This window comes from Neopelma chrysocephalum, unplaced genomic scaffold (assembly GCF_003984885.1).
Source record: "Neopelma chrysocephalum unplaced genomic scaffold, ASM398488v2 Primary Assembly neopelma1_59, whole genome shotgun sequence".
In the NCBI taxonomy this organism is placed as follows: domain Eukaryota; kingdom Metazoa; phylum Chordata; class Aves; order Passeriformes; family Pipridae; genus Neopelma; species Neopelma chrysocephalum.
Window position 1 is genome coordinate 8515678 of NW_020897714.1, and position 10826 is coordinate 8526503.

Below are 10826 nucleotides of genomic sequence, written 5' to 3' on the forward strand. Positions count from 1 at the left end.
TCCGGGAGGCCTGGAGGCGGGAAGTGGGCACACAGGTGGAAGCTTCCTTGGGGAACGCGGAGGTTTTCCAGAAAAAGAGGTTGAAGGGGAATGAGGAGTGTGAGTCCGAGGAAGGAAGAGGGGTAAACCAGGAGCAAGGGGGCGATCGCAGCGAGTACACCTGTGTGCTAAAGTCCGCGAGGCGGCTGGGAGCAACCAGGGGTAGACAATTGCAGAATATGCTGAGTTGGAAGGGGCCCACAAGGATCATTGAGTCCAATTCTTAACCCTGTGCAGGACCATCCCCAAGAGTCACACCATGTGCCTGAGAGTATCATCCAAACGCTTCTTGAACTTTGGCAGTCGGTGCTGTGACCACAGTGGACTGAGTAGGAGCAAGCCTAGAGGCTGAAGGGATGGAGAGAGACTGTGAGGAGCATGGAAGGCACCGACCATCCCCGTGGTGATAGTGCACAGGTCTTGTAGCCCAGATTCTTATATTTACTGCAGTCACATGAAGGTAATGTTTCGCTTCAACACCCCCCCAAGCATTCTGTCTTGAAGTTTGTTCACTGCCCTTCTGTCAGTTTTTTCTTTGCTTGCATTTTACTTTGGGAAATGAAAACAAAAAGGCAGATTGATCATGTCTGGAAAGGAAGGCTTGTAGTAAAGAGCTGTGAGCTGTTCAAAGGCGCAGCAGCCAGATGGGAGAGACACATTGGCTTTGATGAAGATAGGCACGATGGAATGGAGGGTGAACTGGTTTTAATGTTCGCTATGTGAGCAGTTATTGCAACAGCTTCAATCTTAACACATGCTGAATAAAAATACATAACCTTATTAAACCATGTGAATCAAGGAGATGTTTTCCTTCAAAGACTAAAGAAGATAGTCTGCCTAGCTGATTTGCATTTCCTTCCTATTTTAGTGAGAAACCTGTGATACGGACTTATTTTCATTTTTGCTTCATTACAAAATTAATTCATCGTAGCATTGTGCATTTCTCATTGTTGCTAGTACAGGTAGGTATGGCCAGTCTTCGCGAACGAAGATTTTGGGAAAGGTCTTTTACCTTTCCAGCCTGCGCAATGGATTTTTTAGGTGAGACACAGCATGCGCTGAACTGAGCCCACCCTTTAATCCTAAGGTTCATCTGCCGGGGCCAAGCAAGCTTGGACAATGGCAGTGAGGTCCTCAGGACGTAGGTTTGTTTAGAGTGACCTTCTCATAGATGGATGGCCTCACAGGGCTAATGGGCTCCATCTGCCCGGGGGACCAGGGAATCGAACCTGGGTCGCAGCGGTGAGAGTGCCGCATCCTAACCACTAGGCCACTAATAATTTCCACAATGTATGTCAATGATGTGTAAAAACAGTCATATAACAGATTTTGCACCAAATGAATAAATATTGTTTGCAATTCAGTAAAAGTGAACTTACCTTGAGTAAGTTTCTAATTGTGAAATAAGCTTCTTTTATAGTAAGTACTAATAAGAGGAATAATTCATGCTCTCTTTTGGCAGATCATGAGTGATACTTTTATTTAGTAAATTAACTACTAATGTTATCAGATGACTGCATAGTTAATAGAAATAGGAAAAGGTCATTCCTGGATCCCTTTAAATTCTATGTACCATTAATGATGAGCTTAGATCTGAGTTATGGTCCTACACACACACAGAAAAAGCCTCATTTGCTGGTCAGACTTTCAGTGTTTCTGTGCTTGTAACTCAGAAGGTTTGAGGACAGAGAGAACAAATCTAAGTGGAAAGCAAGAGACACCAGCATGACAAAAAACCATTATCCTAAAGCAAAGGTGAAATGCTAATGTACTAAACCTCTACCTTGTCAAAACTTTAGAGACAAAAAAGCACAAGCAGAGAAAACAACTGGAAGAAAAGCAGTTATGACAATTTTATTTTTCTGCTGGGTTCTGCTCTCTTGTCATTTGCATAGAGGTTTTAAATATCCTGAGTTGGAAGACACCCACAAGGATCATTGAAGTCCTACTCCTGGCTCTGCACAAGACAAGCACCAAAAATCACATGTGTTTGAGAGCATTGTCCAAACACTTTTTGAACTCTGTCAGGCTTGATGCCCAACCACCCTCTGGGTGAAGAACCTTTTCCTAATATCTAATCTGCACCTCCTCTGACACAACTTCAGGTCATTCCCCTCAAGGCCCTTCACCATCTTCATTGCCCTTTTTTGGACACTCTCTAATACCTTAATATCTTTCTTGTATTGTGGTGCCTGAAACTGCACGCAATATTCAAGGTGAGGCCACTGCAGAGCAGAGCAGAGCGGGACAATCCCCTCCCTCAACCATCAGGCAGTGGTTTGCCTGATGCTCCCCAGGACACGGTTGGCCCTTCTGGCTGCCAGGGCACTGCTGACTCATATTCAACTTCCCGTCGACCAGGATCCCCAGGTCCCTTTCCTGCCACTGCTTTCCAGCATCTAATCCCTCAGTCTGTGCATAAATCTCGAGTTGCCTCATCCCAGATGCAGAATCTGGCACTTGTCTGTGGCAAACTTCATATGATCGGTGATTGCCCATTTCTCTAATTTGTTGAGATCTCTCTGCAGGGCCTCTCTGCCTTTGAGGGAGTCAACAGCTCCTCCCAGTTTAGTGGTGTTGGCAAACTTACTTAGTGTTCCTTTGAGTCCTGCATCCAAGACATTTACAAACACATAGAAGAGAACTGGGCCTAAGATGGAGCCCTGCAGAACCCCAGTAGTGACCAGTCACCAGCTTGATGCTACCCTATTTACTGTAACTCTTTTCACTCGACCCATGAGCCAGTTGCTCCCCCATTCCATGATGTATTTATCCAGCTATGTGATGTACATTTTGTCCCCTATATAACAAATACGTAACAAATAAATTTTATAATTTTGTTGAAAGTAAACATGTATGAAATAAGTCACTTAACATTTTTACACCTGTTTTAACTATTGAATAAGCACAATCTTAATTAACAATGAACTGAGTTCTATAAAAGTCTCTTCTGCCCTGAACTATTTATATTTCTTAGATTGATGGTATGCGATTCAGTAATAGGTGAAAGTTAGGAATAACATTCTTGTAACTAAAATGAAGTAGACAAGCCTATACTAAAAAAGGAATAAATATGAGTCAGTATACACCAGTATATTTGAATGGAAACCATACTAAGTGGTTGTTGTTATTACTGGTTAAAAATCATACCTCAGGTTTATGGTCTTGAACTTCCAGGACAGATCAGTTTAGTGATTCAGACTTCTCTGTAAAATCTGTTGCATATTTCAATAAAGATAGTTTCTTGTTAAATGAACCTTTTGCATACAAGTATCATTAATATTCTCAATGGATGTAAATTACATTTTTTCACATGCTGGCTAAATGTGAAATTAGGTAGTATTGCATCTTGCTCCTTTTGAATCTGTCGCTATTGTTAATGTTCTTTGTCTCAGTGTTAGCTTAGCACTGAATTTCAGCTTCAGCTATTGCAATTCAGAATATTGTGGATTGTAAACTGAGTAATATCAGTAATTATCAACTATAGTGGTTTGTATAAGAAGCAGCCATTCCTATTTTTTTCCACTTTTTTTCAAAAAACCTCATGATCCAGTAATTCTGAATCACTTAGATCTTTTTCAACCTAAAATTTTTATTCTAAAAATAGCTTATTTGGTCAAGAACTGAAGCAGTCTATTCAAGAAATTAAAATTACACTTTGTCTCCAACCATAGCAGAAGGATTAATTAAAAAAAAAAAAGTAAAGAAGTTTTATGTAAGTTGCCTATTTTGAGTGATTTTATGATAACAAACATGTTGAGAAACTTCAAGTGAACAGCACAGAACCACTAAGTTACTGTAACTTCTTATTGCAGCATCATTCTGGCTGCTCTTAGTTTTCTAGGAGATGGCATCTGATCAGGATTCTGAAGAAGATTTTTCCTTATTGCTCAGAACATGAATTATTTCCTTGGACATAGTAAGCATGGATTGCTGACTGCAACATCTGGTTTTGTGTTCTAGAGACATTTAGAAAGGCATCTCCCCAGTCTGGGGCAAATCAAAGTGCATTGCAAGAATTGGGTCTGTATAGAGATTAAAATACTCAGTTCCAGAAACACTGTAAATTGAGGGTATGGCTAGTTAGGATTTGAAATGTGTGTTTGAGGTTTAATTTTCACTAAGTTGAAAGTTTAAATATAATTAATGGAATGGTATATTGACCATCATTTCTTCAGCAGAATAAATGAAGTAAATACCCTATTTTACTCAGAGAAAAATGAATTAGCATTCAAAATATTATTCAGATAGATACAAACTGTCGTGTAAACAAACATATGAATTTTGTTTTTGAAAGTAATACAGAATGTACTGCTTACTAAGGAATGCTTCCATGTGTTATCACAGAATCACAGGATATGCTGAGTTGGAAAGGGCCCACAAGGATCATTGAGTCCAGCTCCTGGCCCTGCACAGGACCATCCCCAGGAACTCACGCCATGTGCCTGAGGGTATCATCTAAATGCTTCTTGAACTCTGTCAGGCTTGGTGCTGGGACCACTTCTGTGGAAAGCCTGTTCCTGTGTCCAACCACCCTCTGGGTGAAGAACCTTTTCCTAATATCCAATCTAAACCTCCTGTGACACAACTTCAGGCCGTTCCCTCGGGTCCTGGCCACTGGTCACCACAGAGAAGAGATCAGTGCCTGCCCCTCCTCTCCCCCTCACAAGGAAGTTGTAGACTGCAATGAGGTCTCCCCTCAGTCTCCTCCAGGCTGAACAGACCAAGTGACCTGAGCTGCTCCTCATACGGCTTCCCCTCAAGACCCTTCACCATCTTCATTACCCTTCTTTGGACTCTAACTGATAGCTTAATATCTTTCTTATATTGCAGTCCCCAATATTCAAGGTGTGGCTGCAACAGTGCAGAGCAGAGCAGGACAATCCCCTCCCTCGACTGGCTGGCGTTGCTTTGCCTGATGCCCCCCAGGACACAGTTGGCCCTCCTGGCTGCCAGGGCACTGCTGACTCATATTCAACTTGCCATTGACCAGAACCTATACAAGACATTATGAGAATCTCAGAAGTTATATTCTCCATTTAAATCCAGGAAACTTATGTGCTTAACATAAAATTGTAAAATCATAAAATCATAGCAATAAAATCATACCCAGAGGAAGTTCTTTCTGATTCCCAAAACTCATTGAGACTAGCAAAAAAAGGTTACAGCAGCTCAAAACGGTACATGAGTTAAAAATAATTTCCTCTCATGATGTGTTGTACCCAAGACAGTTCATTTGCCAGAAAATTGTTGGGAATTCGTTTTTAAAGTAAATTAATACTTTAATGATAGAATTAAACAGGTAGGAGCTACTATTTCAATTACTGCATTTCAGAATAACATGTAAATAGCTGAATCTAATATTAAGACAAAAGAGTGTTTATTTTCAGAAATCCCCAAAAGGCTTTTACAGTTTTAATTAATGATAAATTAATTTTTGTGGCAGCAAGGAATAAAAAGCATAGGATGTTCAGTTGCAAGCCATCCATGAGAGATAATTAAATGCATTTAGGCAAATAAATGCACACCTCTGCAGAGTATTGGAAACCATCAAAGGAGCCTGAAGGTGCACAAGTCCATGAGACCTGATGAGTGGGTCCTTAGGGAACCACTATCCATTGTATTTGAGAAGACAGGGCAGTCTGGTGAAGTTCCCACTGACTGGAAAAGGGGAAACATAACCCCCATATTTACAAAAGGAAACAAGGAAGTCCTGGGAAACTACAGGCTGGTCAGTCTCACCTCTATGCCCAGCAAGATCGTGGAGCAGATCCTTCTGGAAACTGTGCTAAGGCACATAGAAAATAAGGAGGTGTTTAGTGGTAGCCAACACGACTTCACTAAGGGCAAATTGTGCTTGTCAAATTTGGTGGCCTTCTGTGGCAGGGTTACAGTAGCAGTCAGTGAGGGACATCACCCACCTAAACTTGTACAAAACATTTGACACTGTCCTGCATGACATTCAAGTCTCTAAACTGGAGAGACAGATTTGATGCATGAACCACTCAGTGGATAAGGAATTGGCTGCTCAGTCACAGGCAATGGCTTGATGTCCAAGTGGAGACCAGTGACGAGTGATTGGTATTGGGGCTGGCACTGTTTAATGTCTTCAGCAACGACATGGACAGTGGGATCGAGTGCACCCTCAGCAATTGGCAGATGACAGGTGTTGGCAACATGCTGGAGGGAAGGGATGCCATCCAGAGGGATCTTGGCAGGTTTGACAGCTGCGCCAATGCAAACATCATGAAACTCAACAAGGCCAAGTGCAAAGTCCTGCAGCAGGGTCAGAGCAATCCCAAGCACAAGTACAGGCTGGGTGGAGAATGGATCAAGAGTAGCTCTGAGAAGAAGGACTTGGGGGTGTTTGTGAATGAGGAGGTTGATATGACTTGGCAACGTGCACTTGCAGCCCAGAAAGCCAACCGTATGCTGGGCTGCATCAGAAGCAGCATGGCCAGCAGGTTGACACCTCTGCTCTCGTGAGACCCCACCTAGAGTATTGCATCCAGCTCTGGGGTCCTCAGCATAAGAAGGATGTGGACCTGTTGGAGCCAGTCCAGAGGAGGGCCACGAAGATGATCAGAGGGCTGAAGCACCTCTCCTATGAAGACAGGCTGAGAAAATTGGGGCTGCTCATCCTAGAGAAGAGAAGGCTCCAGGGAGACCTAATAGCACCTTCCAGTACCTAAAGGGGGCCTACAAGGGAGCTGGAGAGGGACTTTTTACAAGGGGGTGTAGTAAGGGACGAGAGGTAATTGTCTTAAGTTGAAAGAGAGTAGATTTAGATAGGTAATAGGAAGAAATTCTTTACTGTGAAGGTGGTGAGGCACTGGAACAAGTTGCTCAGAGAAGCTATGGACTCCCCATCCCTGGAAGTGTTCAAGGACAAGTTATATGGGGATTTGAGCAAACTGGGCTTGTGGAAGGTGTCCCTGCCCATGGCAGGGGGGTTGGAACTAGGTCTTTAAGGTCCCTGCCAACCCAAACCATTCTATGGTTCTGTGATTCTATGAATGTGTTTTTGTACAGACCGTTCTAAATGCCCATCCAGGACATAGGGAAAAGAACAAATCCTCTGCTCCAGAAAATAGAAGAAAAAAAGTCAGAGTCATGGGTGTCATTGCTAGGGCTGTACTAAGAGAATAATTACTTTGAAAATTGGGAAGCCAGCAGTTTACTGACTTGCTTTCTTTACATCAGAAATGGATTTGTGTTGCAACACAGCATTCAAAAAAATAAAAAGCAGTCTAAGGCTTTTACCTTATCATATACTCAGCTTTAGCACTTCAAATTAATTTAAACCATTATATTTAGGCCACACACACACATAAGCATCACATAATAGTTCAACATACAGCTGAGCACAGTGATTTGTTCATGTCTTGTACTATGTGTTGAATGAAGTGATAAAATAATAACATGTCATGAAGTTTCTTAATTTTTTTAAAGCTTGCAGAGTAGTCATTTAAAGAAAATTATTTTTGCTTGTAGAACAATATGCCACATTTTGAGTAGTATATAATGAGATCTCAGTTCTGAATGGCCTTCATGTTCAGTTCATGCCTGAAACTGCACGATACTTAGAATTTTTCCGTATGTTTGAGCTACATAAACTATTTTAAATATAATTCTTTTCTATGCTGTGGTGTTTTTTTGTCATGACATGGCATCATGAGATGAGCCAGAATGGAATCCTAGCCTCCCCAAATGTGTTCTAAATTCATGGATCTAGGATAACATGGGCTATGTTAATCTATACATTGCATGAAGAGAATTGGTTTAAAGAGAAGTTTCAAAATGTCTCTGGCTGTGTTGGTTTCTCAGTGAGATTTCAGAGCAAACCAGTTTGACAGTATATTTTAACATATGTCCTCTGATCACAGGCTTCTGGGCTGAGAAAATCCAAGCATATTTCTTAATATCAGGACTGGCAAGAGCAAACATAAGGCTCCCCTCATGTCTGTAATCCTGTCGCTCATCACTGCCTACAGAAGTTACCATTCTCTACTTGCAGCCTAATTACTGGGTTATTTCATAATAATATGAAATTCATGTTAGATTTTGTGCATCTTGCACATGCTCTTTTGCACTTAGTTGTTGATGTGCAAGGCTGAAAGTAACATTTTTACTCCTGCATGGAATTTTCTTTAAAGTCTGTGGTACAAGGTACTGTTGTATTCCATATGCCTCAAGCTGAAACCCCTATGAATCAACCACAACTTGATCCTTGTGTCCAAAGGCACAAGCAATTCACATGAAATAATTTCATTTTAATACATTACAGTCATAAAGGAAATCTGAGGATATGTCGGCTTATAGTATATTAATAGCATATAGAATTTAGTTGATTACCACCAATTAAGGCCAGGGAGTAAGGACCAAGGTGTGTATTTTATTCACAGGATTAAGAGATTGGAGGGGATAACTTGCACTAGTAAATCCAGTCCTGTGATACCCTAGTCAACCTACCTGTGTAAACTTGTCCCTAAATTTATCATGTTCAGACTACTTAAGTTTCACCACTACATCACGTTGAAGTTTCTCTAGAACTTCTCTTATGTGGTGGTTTGAAACCTTCTTGGAACAGTCACGGCCAAAAGGTCTTGTGCTGAAATGTCGTAGACTGTTTTCTGTCTTTCTATTTTGTGTATCGCTATGTATTTATGGAAAATGAGTCTATCCTTTTGTCCCTTTGTTTTGGCAGTATATAAAACTGAGGGGTTTTAGAGCAATGAAAGATAATACAAAACAATCCTCATGCATATTAGTCATGTACATCATGAAGAGGTATCATCTTGAGTCTTAAAAGGACATGCGTGTGATAGTTTACTAAAATATTATAATATTGAAGTGTTATCCCTAAGGTAATCTATTACATTTCTGTGAAACAGCAAGTAGCTCACACACAGGACAGCTGTGCACATTGTAGCACATGTTGTTTCCAATTAAATATGGGACCAGAGTTAAGGTCCACCTGAACGGTATTTGTCTTCAGCAGTGGTAAATGCTAGATGTTTACAGAAAAGCATTAAGAACAGTGCAGATGTGATTTCTGGTACTATGTCAAACCTTTAATACATTTCAGACAACATTTCCTATAATCAAAATAAAATACTAGTTTATCAGATAAAATATGAAGCTAATATGCATGAACTATCCTTAGTAAACCCATACAGAGCTTACTGATTTTTATTTTGTTCTTTGACTACCTTTTCTTTCAATTTAATTGAAAAATCTTCATATGGTTGAAGTCAAATGAGTAGTCTCATGGTTTATCCTTAAATATATTTATTTCCAGACATATTTGCAATCTTGGACTTAATTTATTAATTTTCAAGAATTGCTAAGGAACTTCTTAGAAACATATTAAAACCTTTCATGCATAGTACTTACTGGTATTCTAGGGTGGAAATAATTTGGCTTTTTCCTCCCTCAACTGTCTCCAGCTACACAGAAATGGAAGTTTTATTGTTGAGGTTTGCTCCATTTTAATCATTCTGTTTAGCGAAGCTGCCTTTGCCACCAAGAATTACACCACCAGTTTTGCTTGAAGACTGTAGCAAACTCTCTTAATTTTTGCATATTTTACTTAAGGAAACTCTGTACTTTCTTGTTGTGTAAGTCCACAAACTTCTGTAATAAATTTCCTAACTTCTTACTCTTGGCTTCTTCGAAACCAAAAACATAGTCACAGAATTATTTAACCACTCTGTTTATGCAGTTGAACTAGCTTGTGATAACTCAACTCTTCTTTAGTTGATTTATTTCCCTTGAGTTCACTATTCCCTGAAACAAGTTAATATTAATATATTTTTGCTTCATTATTTATCTATAAATAAAAGCAATCTGTCACATGTCCTGCTCAGGTATAGTTGCTGTTGATAGTAATATTTAGTCTCCCAAATGTCTATAGTTTCTACCTTTATTATGCAGGCTTCATTAATATTTATGTTGCCAGTAACATTATTTTCGTCATATTAGTGTCCTGTTCTGAAGGTTTATAGTAGACCTTTGGAATTATAACAACCAACCAACCAAAAAAAAAAAAACCCAAGAAAAATATACCAACTTTCCATTACTACACCAACAAGTTATTTTAACCAAATGGATTTTATTCATGTTTAATTCTGATTTAATTAAAGCTTGCAGCAACAGCTTCCGGAAACTACACATCATCTTAACTTTTTCTCTTTTCCATATCTTACACGAGCAGCTCTAGTTATTTCATTTTACTTTCAGAGGTCTTTGCATTAATGTAAAGATATGTTAGTTATTTTCTCTTGAGTTTGTCCAATTTCCCAGCTGAATTAGGCAATCTTCCTCTGTCTTATATCCCTGACTTCTGCTCTTAACACTCTCATCACTGCTCATATTTTTCCTTTCTCTTAGACTACTGTTTTTCATTTTCTGTAACCTTTACCACTCCATTTATCAGTTTGTCTCTTCTTCTTTATTAAATGTAAGTAGACTGGTTATCTGAGACTCTCTGATTTAAAAAAAAAATAAAATCCCGAGGAACCAGCTTTGATCTTAGATACGATACCTGGGTTTACTTGCATGCTTAGAATTGACTCCATCTGTTGAGAAGAATTCCTTTTTCTGTTAATACCTCCCAGAAGTTGGACATCTCCCTTCAATCTCCTGTTCAGCGTCGTTATCTAGATCTGGATTTCCAAAGAACTGCTGCCTGCGGGCTCCACTTCTGAAGGGTTTATAATCCGAAATACCAATTTTAGTAACCAAAGTGAGTTTTTGTTTTCTCACTCAAAAGTCCTGAAACTCCA